This window comes from Chinchilla lanigera, unplaced genomic scaffold (assembly GCF_000276665.1).
Source record: "Chinchilla lanigera isolate Chin_1 unplaced genomic scaffold, ChiLan1.0 scaffold00019, whole genome shotgun sequence".
Taxonomy (NCBI): domain Eukaryota; kingdom Metazoa; phylum Chordata; class Mammalia; order Rodentia; family Chinchillidae; genus Chinchilla; species Chinchilla lanigera.
Genome location: NW_004955420.1, coordinates 19032815 through 19047969, shown reverse-complemented (window position 1 = coordinate 19047969; position 15155 = coordinate 19032815). Strand labels below are relative to the sequence as shown.

Here is a 15155-nt window from a genome sequence, read left to right as displayed (position 1 = left end):
ATTATCATTATTATTATTATAAGCTACAAAGATTGTCAGGTATCAAATAAAAGCACTTACACTATACGCTTTCTTCTTTTCTAAACAGATACTATTTTGAAAAGCCTTCCACCCAATGAAGGAGTCCTCTTAACAGTTTCCCAAGAACACAGGTAGTTTTCCAGGTTCTCCTCAAGCACCTTAAGTGGCAGAATGCTACCATTTCACGCAGTAGTCACTCCTATTAGACAGGTTTGCAAGTGGTCCAGCGTAGCTTCAGGGAGGGCAGTGCCCTCCTCCAAGGCACCCTGGATGTGCAAGCAGACTTGTGAGGGGCGCCTTGTTCTTTTACCTGTCTACTGTCCCAAGGGGCTTTCTACAAGTTATGAGCTGGCCTCTATCAGAAAAGGAGAGCTGGAGGCAAGTATACGTGATAACTCTTGATCTCTTATTCCCAGTTTTACCACGTGTCGGGAATGTGAACTTTTACCCATTTAAATAAATGAATGAGCCCCATTCCCTGTACTTGACTCAGAGTTATGGCCATCAAGTGAGATAGCGCCAATGAACATGTTTGTTGGCTGGAAATCAACAAATGATTGCAAATGATGATGATTATGAAAATAATAGTCATTTGTCCGTAAATATTTGTCAAAGCTGGTCCTTGCTGATGGAGACAGGCTCTCCAGGGAAGCTGCCAACCTGAAGATAAGGCAGATACCAGCCCCAGTCTGGAATTGCATCACTGATTCTGTACTCCCAGTGGTACATTTCAGGTCTTGCTTTAGGAATTTGTTTTTTGTTTTGTTTGGTAGGAACAAGAAGCCCCTGGAGCCAGTAATGTTGTCATCAAATGTAGCTGGTAATTAGGCTGCAAAGCAAACCAGTGGCAGGAGACAGAGTTGAAACATGAATTGCTTTCCACAGGTGGAGGGTTGGATCCTAGAGGCAGTGTACACAGCTTGGCTATTTTTATGCTTCTGCATGCAAGAAGGTTCAACAGAATCTGGGTAAAGCAATTAGCATCTCTCTGTCTGCAGGCAAAACTGGTTTGAACATGTTTCGCTGTTCTTGAAGGCTGCTGGAGACTTGGCAGTTTATCTGATGAAAGATTTCACTAAGCAAAATGTCTTCACTTACAAATCCAGCCACTTTGCACTCTCAGTCAGGCCAAATTTGCTTTTCTCTGGAGTCCTTTCTATAACCACAAATTACCAAGTATTCAGTCACTCCCCAAGAGCCCCCCAAATTGTGAAAATTTTACTCTATTTATTCAGAGATGCCCAACAAGCACTGCTAATTTTTAATACAGGCTATTTGCATGTTGTGATTCTCCTTATTCAGAAGAAATATGTTTTGAATATGTATTTTTCAGGCATATTCTGTTTATGTGACACAGATCCCATCACGATAAAAAGTACCCTTTACTGTAGCTTTATTTTGCCTCTTTCAAGGAGAATGAGACCAAATTCTCATCATTAGAACCAAAACCTTCCATGGACCCCTCCTGTTTAAGTCTTATATTTGATTCCACACAAACGTTTCCAGCTTTGCTCTAGATTTTTACCTTTCTCTGCATGCAGCCCATTCTCTTGTTGGTATGACAATACATGGACACATTTTTTCTGAGATATCGACTGGCAGGAACACAGAGAGAGGTATTTTCAAGCGGTGCGATTGGTATGTTCAGCCTTCATCAAACATGGTTTTTATCCAGGCTTCCGGATCTGTTTTCTGGTTTTGGTTTTCCAATCCATATCTGAGGTCCAGTGCTAATCTGGATGTTAGTGCAGTCTATTTGAACTTGGTTCCTTGGAGTTTCATTGACAGATTTTCTCACTGGTTCAGATGTGGTTTTATCAGCCTTGTTCATCAAGAAAGTTATCTGCCTTTTTGCGTATGATTCTAAGAGATCTTTCACCAACCAACCATAACATACCACTGAAAATTTTTAATTTACTTATTTAGTTTCTCAGTTTCCCCAACTAGATGGTGAGCACTTCAGTGCAAAAACCTTGTTTATCTTGTTCATGATTATAACTCCAGTGCCAAGCACAGGCTTGACTGAAAACCAACATTCCACAACTCTTGGTTTTCTAAAGGTACAAATGTTCTTAGCTTCCATTTTCCCACTCGCCAGATTACACAATCCTAGATCCCTTACCATAGCATCTGGAACACTTAGCGAATTCAGTTAATCAGTGCTAATCTGTCAGTAGTTCCCAAAGTACAAATGGAATGATTCCCTGTACTTTTGAGATGCATGAACATGGTGGTTCAGAGAGTATAACAGTTCATTTCAGTTTACAGACGAGCCAGTGGAGCTCTAAGGTAAATGCTTGCCAAGTGTCCTCCAAAGGTGTACGGCAAAACTAACGCCCACCTATTTGGGTGTATTTTCCTTACTGCCTGTTCTTATTTGGTTACAGACACATATTATCAACTATTTGCATCCTTAAACTAACCCACAGAGAGGCAAACGGAACCACTAATTAGATATGGTAATTCAGTCCTGAACCTATGATAGAATAAGGTATGAGCTAAGTGAGAAACAGAGCAAGGTGTATTTTGGGGTTACCACAGAAGCAGTATCCGCTGGTGGTTGACAGTGGCAACAAGAAAGGACCTCTGTTCAGCGAGGTGTATCAGTAGAGGTATGTGTGGACAGGGTGGTTCTATTTGTTCTTACCTCACAGGGGAGGTTTCCAGTAAATAAAGTAACCGTTCTGCAATCTAGGACAAGACTTAGTCCTCATCTGCAAAGACGCAATAGATTATGTTGAAGGGAAACCATCCTAAATTGTCTCACATGTGCCTTGTTATCATGCACTTCTTTTTATTTTTAATGAGGAGACAAGGGCATCATTACCTCCTCTGTGAACACCTGTCTGCCAAGATTTAGAACAAATCCTTCCAGACAATATTGCCTTTTATTTCAGGTAAACTCTATCATTTCTTTCTGTCCAGAACTGTCATGTTAGAATTCCCAACACTCCACACAAGTTTTCTGTTAATTTTTCTGTGAGGAAGAGAGTGAGGAAAAATGTATCTTGCCCCTAACCGACTGTTTTGATTTCTCTTTCAGTGAGCACCAGCTCCTTTACATCTTGAGCCTTAAACTCTTTGATGCTGTCTCTTTAAGCATAAAAGAAAAGAGTATTGTCTTTAGTCTGTAGGCTTGGATGAGCACAAACATAAAACATTTCTGTGGGTTCATCTTTCTGTGGCAGTAATTGATGTCAGACTCAGGGCTGTCATATTTTCCCTCACCCTATACAGTGAGCATTTGGTGTTCCACGAGTCTGCAGTTGTGTCAACTTTCCAATCCTGCGTGGAGTTCTCACTGGTGGTTTTTGTGAGAGCAGCTTGACAAGGGCAGCATCCGGGATCTTGATCACCTTGCAGGGCTTCTCATTATGCCTTGAACACAATAGGGGCTCGCTACATGAATGAACGCTTGGATGAACTTTTTTAGTTCGATTCCATGAGCTGCTTAATTCTATTAGATGTGCCGCCTAGGTTTTCATAAGACATTTAATTGGTACCTATTTCTTACTGCCTTGTAATGCTCCATAAATGTTTTGTTACTTTCAGTAGAGCCCAAATGAATAGATGTTAAAATATTTCTAATTACAGAGTAATAATTTCAAAGCCTTCCCACGGATGGCATTGGGTTCATAGGACGTGATTCCTGGGTTATCTGGCTAAATTTTGGGTTCTAGGCATAAAACTATAAAGCTTCACAAGCTTTTTGAGACACCATCTGAAATGTTATCATTTTACAGATGAAGAAGCTGACATTTACCTTATCATTAGAGAATGAATTAGGGGTGTGAAGTGTTCTTAATCAAGATGCTGGATGTACGTACACCTTTTTTCCCCATGAAAATGTAACATTATTGTTTTGTGACTCTTCCTAAACTGGCTGTTTCCAGGGATACCTGCTTACTTTCTACTGTCACTATTCTTAGGGACAGCCCAGCACTCTATTCATAGTTAAATTGGAATTGCTTTTGGTCATGGTGAAAGAACAACAGTAATCCTCATAACCATGGACAAACTCCTTTTGTTCCGCTGACTTTTTTATATCTTTTGACGTGCATCTTGAAATTACCCTTATCTCAAGTTCAGTGGCCAGTGCATAACAACTGAAGTCATCATTTGTGTATTGTAAGCCCGAAGCCTTGCTTTCTAGAATCTTGCCAGCACTGAGATCTTTCTGAAGATCATCATTACTTTGGGAAAACGAAGCTTAACAAAGATGAGTTGGGAAATAAAATGGGATCATTGCCCAAGAATCGAGAAAAAGATACAGCATGGCAATAAAGTGAGGAGAGACTGTGCCTTGGCTTTACAAGATCTGGACTGGAATGCTGGCACTGGGTCCTTTTCGCCTTAGGCAGTTCAGGAGCCCTGGACGCCTTGCCTCTGTGTATCTGGTGTGGGAAAGTGAAGCACAGGTTAGGGCCATAGATTGCTCTATGCAAACTCCACATATGGACACTCGTGTTATTTAAAATCCTATCCCTAGGAGTTCCTAGTCTGAGTCTTGTTTGGTTCAGTAGCTCCTGATTAATAGCACTCTGAAACAGTGACCATTTGTTTAGCATTTTACAGCTTACAAAACAATTTATTATCGTCCTGTTATTGAGAGCATCATTTAATACTGTTTGAACCAATGTTCCATTTTTTAATCAGTAGCTTAATTCTATTACTCCTACACTTCTCAGGTGGCTTGCATTTTTCAGATGGGAGGAGTCTAGGAGGATAAAGAACTTGGTGACACAAGTTAGCTTTTAAGTAATAAGGGGATTTATGTGCACCTTTTGAAACTCCTCATCCCATGTTCTTTCCCCTAGGATACAGTGGTCGTAATCATTGGACATAATCAGTGCCATGTAAAAGGGCTTGTTTTGGCCAGCCTCTTGCTACCGACTCTCCTCTGTCTGTTAAAATAATGTACGAAGGACTTTGGCCCCTGAAAATATACAGCCTTCAAATGGAAGGGATGGAAGCAGTTCCATGTCATACTACTGTTCTCATTCACCATTTGAAAGTTTGAAATTTGATTTCTTCTAAGACTCTGGCAGTTGAAGTCAGGGGATAGCAGTCACAATATCGAGTAGTTTCTTTCCTACTCTGTCTTACAAATTTGATGGGAACCACTAAAGCCTATTTTTTTTCCAAAACTCTTTGGTTAAAAAGAGAACCTGATCATGCCTACAAGTAGAGAAAGGCATTTGGGATACACTCAGTCACTTTAAAATCCAAAACTGGCTGATACACTGGTGTGTAAACAGTAAAACTTCTTTTACGGGTGCCTTCAGAGAGTCTTATCTAAATACCTAAAAGCTCACTGTGGGCATCGTTACGCTAGGTTAGATTTCCAGACCTACAGCTCCCTTATGATGTCAAGAGGGATAACTGATGCTTATTCTATAGTTAGAGCTCCCAAGCCTCCAGCAAACATTTTGCACACCATTTCTAGGCCTAGCAGTAAATGTGTTAAGCATTGTGAGACTGAGCTAACACATCTGCTGAAGAGATTATTTATTTGAGTAAATAGAAAGGTGGGGGTCGGGGGGAAGAGTGTGGACCTTAGGATTGAGTCACACAGGCCTAAGTACAAAAGCCAGCTTCGCCACTTATATGCTACGTAGCCCATCAAAAGTTACTTAATTTTTCTTTTTTGTTTTTTTTGTTTGTTTGTTTTTCTCCGGTACCGGGAACCGAACTCACGACCTTGCGCTTGCCAAGCAGGCGCTTTTGCCGCTGAGCTAAATCCCCAGCCCCTTAATTTTTCTTTTCATAATTTTTAAAAATTTTTATTAGTCTGTGTTTTTGTTACATAGTGATTACATTCATTGAGGGGAGCTGGGGCATGTACTTAAGCATCTTTGGTTGTACTATCCACAAACAATACATTATAAACTGCTGCTTTACATGTAACATAAAAATACATCCATCAAGTTAATGGTGTTATTCCAGTCTTACTTCCTAGAATACTCAAAGACACCAAGATGTATAATAGGAAGGTGTTTTTCCTAGCCTTCTCCTTTCCTATTCCCATGTATTTTAAGAACCCAAGATTTCCTTCTTCATTTTTTCCAGTTGATGGGGAAAGAGAGTGATGTGTTCAGATTTGTGTCACACTTCTTATATAATCAGGAAACCAATATTTGTGAATTCAAGAGAACAGTGGGGTTATTGGAAGCTGAGTTTTACCTACATAAAACTTTATCTTGTCTTACAGCCAGAAGACCAAATATTGAAAAGAGTGGAACCATATTGTGACTTCCAAGGCTAGAGTGATGTCATTCCTTTGACAATGAATCCTGTGCATGTGTAGAGACCTTAGCTTCCATCGTCTGATTTAATTCTATCGAGCCCCAAAGGATCATTATTATCCTCTTTTCACAGACAAGGAAACTACCTGTGAAGTGACTTGAGCATCCCAGCTTGCTCTGAAATCTAGCAACAATCTTCTCCAACCTCAGCCTCATTTCTGACTCTGTCTGGTCTCTAGAGTAAGCTAGGTTTCATGTGCACAGGAAGTGGTCCCATCTGCTCTCGCAGGCATCCAGACTGCTTAGGAAAATGGTGCTGTGTTTGGGACTTGACTTTTCTTCCTCTCTGATCCCAGCTCAGGGGATGATGCCGTTGACGCTCTGGGCTGTCAAACCGTCCCTGGTTAAGACTTAGAACAGTGCCATGTTCACGATTACACTCTAGCCTTTATTGAGATCAGCCTGTTGATTAGAGCGACAGTCTCTGCAAAGTGTTTTTGCCAGCCATATGGAAGACAACTTAGAAAAAACAATGTAATTTCTACCTGTGGACGCGGGCTAGGATTGCACCATCTCTCAAGCTGTGGGACCTTGAGGTGCGGTGTAAAGAACTCCTCCTAAGAACTCAGAAAACCAGTCCTCCTCCTGCCTCTGTAATATTTCCCCCTGCTCTGCTGCATCTGTTCTTTCGACTACCCAGTGCAAGGAGTTCATTGAAGGACTGCAGATTTCACTGTTCCTTTGTTTAATGTTATTATTATTTAAAGTGGCAAAGAAATAGATTATATCCTTTGTAATGATGACCATCTTTTTAAAAAGTACCAAAGCAAACTTTTCATTTGTTTGCATATAGAATTAAACCCTTTCCTAGCTTTGTTCAATAGGCTATGGAAGTACTTTTTTCTTATTTTTATTTACTTATTTATTATTTCATGATATTTGCATATTTATATTTTATATTCATATGACACAATATGCTTATTTGCAGTATCACCTTTAATAGTTTGTTTGCATTTTCTCATTTTACTGCAGGCAGACAATACCTAGCTCACGTATCATTCCAGAAAACCCCCCTGTGACTCTTACCAGTCCAGCCCCACCTGCCGCCTCACAGGCAAATACGTTCAGAGTTCTCACACCATAGTTGTTTGAATTGCGATAACGGTGGAAGTATACCGTATTTATTTTTTGGTCTCTGGCTCTTTCATTCAATGTGCAGTTTTTGAGATTCGTCCATGTTTATATCAACCATCTGCCTCTCTTTGTTGTCTAGTATTCCCTGGGTATGCCGCATTCCATGAATATACTATAACTAGTTTATTCTCCGCCTTTTAAATGTCATCATGAATACAAGTCGCGGAAATGTGGGTGAAGTCCACCTTCGGTCAGTTGCAAGGGCCTTCGTGTATGTACTACGGCATCCTGCTGCCAGCCTGGACGGCTGAGCCCATCCCTGTGTCTCTAGGTCTTTATTCTTCCACCATTTCTATCACTGTTGTGTGGAGGTAGGAGGCACCATGGCTTGAGAAGCAAGCTCACATGGCTTGCTCTAAAACTTGACAGTATATCCAGCGACTTTGTCACCACATCTGTTTCACCATCAGTGAAACTGTCTTGTGGGGCTAGGTAGATGATCTTCCCAGTTCGGTCATCTCTAGGATCCAGGGGTGCTTTGGAAACCCCTCCTCTGGCCTCTGAATACTTCATTTCCCTTAGTTGCTCCTGCAGTCACTGTGTTGTGCCTCTCTGTGGTGAAATAGCCAAAGCGTCAAATTATCTGAGGTAACATTTCTGGTCTCTCTTCTTCCCTCGCAGTCCAAGCTTCCTTTTCTAGACCTAGAGGCTAGAGAAGAAAAGTTGTTGAAGAACTTGCTTCAAGAACAATTTTCCTCAAAAGTTCTGGGTCTTATATTTTGATATTTTTTTTTCAAGTTCTTGCAGTGCTATTAACTTGCAGAGCTTGCCATGGACAGCAGACTTTACTGTACTCTTATCATACTTCAGAACTACATTATGGATTTGTTCTTTCTGTCTCCCATCCTTATTTAATTGTTGTGCTTCATGGTTACTCTCTAAGTTATTGACTTAATTTCTTTCCTTCTAATTGTTAACATAAATTGTATAAACTGAATTTAGGTAGCAGGTAGTCAAAAGTTCTGAACTACCTATATTTCTTACTCACCTGGAAATGTCTCTTTTATTTTAGGGCTCAATGTATGTAATGCCTTCTCTCTTCTCCACAATCCATAGAGGAAAAGTCCTCCTGTGTGGAAACAAACAAAATCTCTCCCTGTATGAAAACACTGTTTAGGAGTTTGTTTTTTTTTTATTTTAAGGGGAAATTCTATGTCACTTTAAGAAATAGGATATGTCTCTGTTTTGAAAAAGACTGAAGGCAGTTGAACAGCAGCATATTTTTGTAGCTTCTCTTAAGTGTATAATGTGATTGTTTTGGTTGACAAGGGAATGTACCGATTTGCATGTTTGCCCAATATAGTGATAAGTTCAAAATTTCATTTCTAAGTAAAGATGATTTTGAGAAGTATCTACCGTGGAAACACAGTGGAATAGCAAAAGCACATACTTTAAAATGAGGAAGATTAGGTTTTAATACTTATTCACCTCTGTTTCAGTGGAGGGTTGAAATAAATCACTTCAATTCTCTTGATCCTCCTGCCTCAGCTTCCCAGAGTGCTAATAAAACAGACATCTTCCAAAGTTTTAGTCTTCTTATCTGTGAATTGGGAATCATAATATTCATTCATTAAGGTTGTTTTCAAGATTGTAGATAAGATATATAAAATTCATTACACATAAGATATAAACCTAATAAAGGTAATAATGTAATTTCTTAGGGCTTGTCGTTTCTGTTGCTTCTTTTGATAACAACAGAATTAGTTCCTCTCATACATATTTCCTGAAGCACATAGCTTCAAGCATGAACTTTGGCACTTCTAAAGTGGAGTGTGAATTTCATTTTTACACTCACATGGCCTGCGACTTTCCACCGCTGCCTTATGTCTCACCAAATTGCGATTAGATTCAGAAAATCACATTCTCAAGGCCTGACTGGTGCCATTTCCGCATGAAGAATCCAGGGGAGCTTATTCAGAGTGCTTACGGAGGGAGCGCAGTCTGTACTGCCCTGCAGGAAGTAAGCCTGTACATTGCGATGAGTTCTGCGATTTTGTGGTCAAGGCTCAGAGGGCCCCACAATCTGGAAATCATAGAACATTCGATCCCTTGTCAGAAGAGGTGAGGGAGGTAAGAAGCTTAAGAGAGATTAAAAATTCAGTGGGTTTGATTACTGGGTTACAAAAACTCCACACAGCAATGTGAATTCTCACTTGCAAGAGACATATTTACCGTGCATTTGAGAACGGCCCTCTCTCCAGGAGATCTTTAGCATCTGTGATTTGTTCTCCTTGATTGAGCCTGACTGAGAAGCATTTCTAAACAGGCCTCACAGACAGCCTCTTTCATAATTCGCCTCTAGTGTATACACTGTGTACCTTTGGCAGAAAGAACGCTATGCATGAAGACAGTGTGCCCTGGAACTCAGAGCACTGGCATGAGACCTGGGCTCTCAAGTCTGTTGTTTCTGCCAAAGAATGACTTTGACCCTGGGGCCAGCTGCTCCCAAGCAAGGTGAGGGAAGTCATACTTGCAGTGGACTGAGACCTCACCCAAGAAAGATGCCACATGGCTTCAAAGGGTTGATTCCTGTTGCTCAGCTCAGATAGGAGAAGTGGTTAAACTCGAGGGCCATCCTCTTTGTCTTCTTCCAAGCCTATTTTCCTGCACAGGCTGGGCCTGGCCATGCTAGATGAAGATTCACGCTGCTAACCTCAACAGAATCAGCTCTTTGCATTTGTGCTTTTATGTAGTCTGTCATTAATTAAGTAGCACTTCTTTTGTGCCGGACACTCGGCTAGCATGAGGATTCCAAAGATTCCACACCAAAGAGCTCAAAATACAGTGGAGACAAACGTGCCCACACAACTGGAACACAGTGTTACAAAGGCCCCAAGACTATACCTGCAAAATGTTGGTGGGTGAATGGAGAAGGAACTATCATTTATGTCTGAGAGCGGCTAATTCAGGGAAAGCTTTGGAGAAGATGGTGTGTATTCCTGGGGTGATGACTTGTTCAATCAGAGATACAATGAGAATAATGTGAGGAAAAGAGCCAAGCAGAAGAACATCCTTGCTGCTATGTTTACAGAACTGGAAGTAGTCTGGTTTGTGCAAAAGATAGAGTACACAGGAGCACGGCTGGATGTCAGCGTCATCAAGGCTGTAAAATTTCTTACCACTCCCAAGAGCTAGATTTCACCTGTAGCCAGGAAGAGATCTGCACACTTTCTGGATGACGAAGCTAGGATTCTATGATTCTCTTACTGTATGTCAGTCATAGCAAATTAGAACCTGAATTGGATCTAAACACCATTTAGCACAAACTTTTTTATTCAACTGTGAGAACTGAGGCTCACAGAAGATAAATTACTGGACTCTAATCATAAAGTCAGTATTTCAGTTAGATCAGGTTCTCCAGGAGTGGGGGAAAATGGAAAGTAAGTCAGACACTGTTCTTTTCTTTCTTGCTCAAGGAAGTGGATAATGCAGGATGTTAGTAGGTAAAGACCAGCCTTGCCCTGGATTCCTGTGCCATGCTCAGCCTGTGGCTTCCACTGAGTGGTGCCAGGTGGCCACGTCACATTCCCGTGGACTGAGGCCCTGCTGCTTCCTTCTGAAGGTGCTTCTACCCTCATCAAAGTCTTACAGCTCCAAGGAAGGCTGTTATGTTCCAGGCAGTCATGTACTTGGCTATAATTTAGAGACTTTTAAAGAAAGAAGAGAAACAATTATCAAGGTATGCTCAAGCACATTTTGGCATTTCTACGAAAAGTAACCCATTTCTTAACTCCCAATTAAAGGTTTTACTACACTATAGATTTTTAACCCTCAGAGAGGTGATCTTTAATTAAGAAGCTTATAACAAGACTTTGAATATGTACAAGTTCATCATTCTATATATGTATACTGGATGCTGTGTTTCCTCTTTGCTTATGAAATTTTTGTTTCTATGACTCCCTAGATCTTGTAGATAGAAGTCAGGCAGACCTTCATTTAATTCATTTCAACCAACTTATGAATTTGAGTGCATATGAATTGGTGCTCTGTTTCCTATTCTTCTTTAAAATGATAACAGTATTGTCATTTTGGGATGGTTTTAAAAATTCAGTGGGATCATTTTATGAAAAAGCCTAGCCCAGTGCTTAGTGCTGAATGAATATCAACTGCTAGAAATATCAGTTCCCTTCTCATTTTTCCTCTCTTCCTGAGACTTCCAGTAAACTTTGAGACAATCTAAAGTTCTCAAGAGGTAATTAGAAATGACAGCTGGGGATCTAGCTCAGCGGCCCAAGCGCCTGCCAGGCAAGTGCAAGGTCCTGAGTTCCATTCCCGGTGCCAAAAACAAAAAACAAACAAATAAATGAAATGACATTAACTCTTGTAGAATTGTTTTTCAGATAGCCATAGTACATTTGTCTAGCTCCATAGTCTGTCAGCCAATCTTGAAATTTCTGGGGCTCTGACACAAGCAGAGAACTAAATAAAAGTTATACATGCCAAAGCCTCAACCTAGAGATAATGAGCCTCAACCCACAGTTTTAGAAGTATTAGTTTTTAGGGGCTGGGGATATAGCTCAATGGCATAAGCACGTGCTTGGCAAGCGCAAGGTTGTGAGTTCAATCCCTGGTCCCACAAGAAAAAAAAAAAAGAAGAAGTATTAGTTTTTGAACTAAATCTGTGCCTTTTACAGTTGAGCATGTCTGCTGTACTCTTATGTTGAAAGCAGATCAATGTGAAGTAGAAAGAAAAGGAAAATCTGAGGGACCAGTAAGACACGGTTGTGATTATCTAAGTGACAGATGAAGAAATAATATGGTAAAAGCAGACAGTAATGGGTGGAATTAAAATATTTCATGAGCAAGATTCATAAGACTTAGTACTTGATGAATGTAAGATAAGGAAAGTTCTTGCTGACTCTGATGTTGAACATATTTCAACAATGACAAAACTGTAGCTCTGGAAAGTTGTCTGGCAGAGCAATTTACTTATTTGAGTGAAGGGCAGAAGGGATTGTATTATGTAAAATATAATTTATATTTCAGGAATTCTCTGTGGAAGTATAAGGCAAGTAAAACCAGAAAATCTGAGGACATTTCAGATCCTATTCTTACTTTTTGTAAATAGGTAACTCTACAAGAACATGACACATGGTTCATTTAATTTGGTATTTATTTTTAAAGGAAACAATTTGATCACAAGATTAATAATACTAGCAGCAGTAATAATAATAATAATAAACCAGAACAATGAAAAGTAAATGCAGTCTTTGACTATTCTTCTATAAGAAAGACACACACTTGCTATAGTGACTAAAATGTCTTGTTCTTTTCCGGGCCTCACATACTGAAAGAAACCTAAGACAGCTACATGTTGGGCAGAAAGCACTGACTAGGAATGTTTAATGACATAGATATCCCATAAAGAAAGACGGAAGGAGGCCAGGTTTTCATCTTCATGAAGAGAATACTGAATGGGAAAATACTTCCAATACTCTTTAAGGGTGTTACACTGAAAAAACTAACATCCTAGAAATAAGGCTTGTTGTAATGAATACCTTAACATTAAAGCTTCCCGGTCCTATGGCGGACACCTCCCAAGAGATTCTCTTGTCCCTGGATATGATATACAGTCTCAGGGGCTGGACAGGCACCAAGTGACCCAGGGTATTATAGAGAATTTATGAGCCAGATTGACTGGGACAGATATTACCTAAGATCTTCACTCTGACCTTTCTCTGTGAGTCTGTGTGAAATTCTGCCTCCCTCATAATTCCTTTGACTATAAAGTTAAAGAAATAATCCTCTTTAATTAACAGACAACCACACAAAGGAAAACTGTTTTCCTTTCATATCTGGAGATGTTAAGAATAGTATTGGATACTCTGGAAGAAAATGAATTATATACATATATTCCTCTATCACTGTATTCTCAGGTTATTACTAGAAATAAATGAGTAATGCTTCACATAATTTAAAAATCTCATTGCCCTCTGTATGGAAAAAGAAGGCTATTTTGCTTTCTTACTCTATGGTTCGGTCATTTCTGTTGGTTAATATACTCTTTAGCATTTTGAACGAACCTCACTGGCTTCATGAAGTTGTATGAAGTTGCATGAATGTGGTGTGATCCCCACTGTAAAAGAAGTTAGGCAGGGTTATGAAAGAACAGAGAAGCTGGAAAAATGATTTAAAAGGAGGTAACTGTTATCTACCCTAAGCTCTAAAAGTGGAGGCATTGAAGTAGTTAAAAATCATGCTCAAAGGCAGGGAAATAGCTCATGGGCACAAGGGCCAGCCTGGCAAGCGCAAGGTCCTGAGTTCGACTTCTGATACCAAAGAAAAAAGCTCAACACAGAGGCAATAGTGCCTGGAAAGTTGTACAAAAACAGCACAAAGTGTTAAAAGTTTGGACTGACGGAACTATGAAAATTGAGTTGGGGAAGGGCAAGGAAAGGATAGGACAATATCCTGAAGGACCTTCAACGTCACCTTAAAAGTGTCGACAGTGGAAGCAGTCATTCTCTTTGGAGCGTATATACAAGTAGAATTATCCTCTTGAGCACTCTCTTCCTGTTACATTCTTTCCTATCTTTGATAGTAAACATATAATCTCTGTCTTGAAGTTTGCTTCCTCGCTTAAACTGAACACAGACTCCAAATAATTGAATCACTTTGGGTTTTTTTTTCCCACCACAAACAACTCTAGGATGGCATGCATTTGAACAAACCGAAAGTGATTTTGCTCTTCTAATTTTCAGAGCTTTTTGGCTAAATGTAGAGTGAGAAATTCATACCTTTTTCAAGCAGTGTGGGTTCTTTTTCCCAATTCCTCTCATCCATCTGGTTCTCTGGAGGTCTTGGAATCCAGGAAAGTGTTAGTTCACTGTGCTGAAATCCAAAAAAGACTGCTAAACTGTGAAAGAAAATTTGCATTCCAGAGACAAGGAGTTAGTCCACCACACTTTTGCAGCAGCAAGGCAAAAACATCTGTATTTTTTGTGCCCTTTGTCTTTCGGCAGTTACACAATGGAAACCCTTGTGTTCTTTGGGCCTTTCATACCTAGTTAATCTAAACCACTTTTTGGTCCAGTGGAGGGGAATGTAGAAAGAGAAACCTAAACATGAAATTAATTTATTTCTAGTGTCAGAAAATATTACAGCCAAGATACAGTGTAAGGAAAAGAAGCAAATTGCTTCACCAGATTCCCTTTGCGTTTTTTATGAGATTCCATTCTCATGAATGGGTCCCAGTGCCGGGGCATGTGACATGCACTTCAGCTACGCTTTATCTGGGAAGAAACCACCCTTCACAGCCATGATATTGGCGTGTCATCGTGACCTTCTCAGCCTAGGCCCCGCCTGTTATCTTCCATTGGCAGAAGTATAATTAGAAGCCCTTGTTTTCAATGGAAGCCAAGTGATTGCCAAATCTATTCAAAGATCTCTAGAGAACAGAAGTTAGCTCATGGCCCTCTGGCTGTTCTCTTTGCCACTCCCAGGAGTTAGAGGCTTAAGATTTCCCTTTTTTTTGAAAGATCAAGTTTGGTTCAAACAAGCCTCTCTGTCTTCCGTGCGGAGTACAAGGAGAAACCTTCTATGACCTTTGTTTTTCGGCTCAGACCACTTGTGGCTTGCTATAATTTAGGAAGTAATTGCAATTCACAAAGCCAGGTAGAAAATAAACATCTTGGCAGGCCCGAGTTTCAGACAACTCTGAAGAGAACCAACACGTGAGCAGAATGGTATAGGAAG

The 15155-nt window shown here is 40.2% G+C and overlaps 1 protein-coding gene and 1 long non-coding RNA gene across 3 annotated transcripts in view; one reads left to right on the top strand and one right to left on the bottom strand.

Annotated features, from left to right (window-relative positions):
- Lpp (LIM domain containing preferred translocation partner in lipoma) overlaps positions 1–15155 on the top strand; it is a 619705-nt gene that overhangs the window by 586133 nt on the left and 18417 nt on the right. The window lies entirely within an intron of this gene.
- Positions 7251–14668, bottom strand: LOC102020344. The gene is made up of 4 exons (XR_260724.2): positions 14198–14668; positions 8889–9000; positions 8449–8529; positions 7251–8109 (listed from the first exon to the last, which is right to left on the bottom strand). It is a non-coding gene; the product is annotated as an uncharacterized LOC102020344 (long non-coding RNA).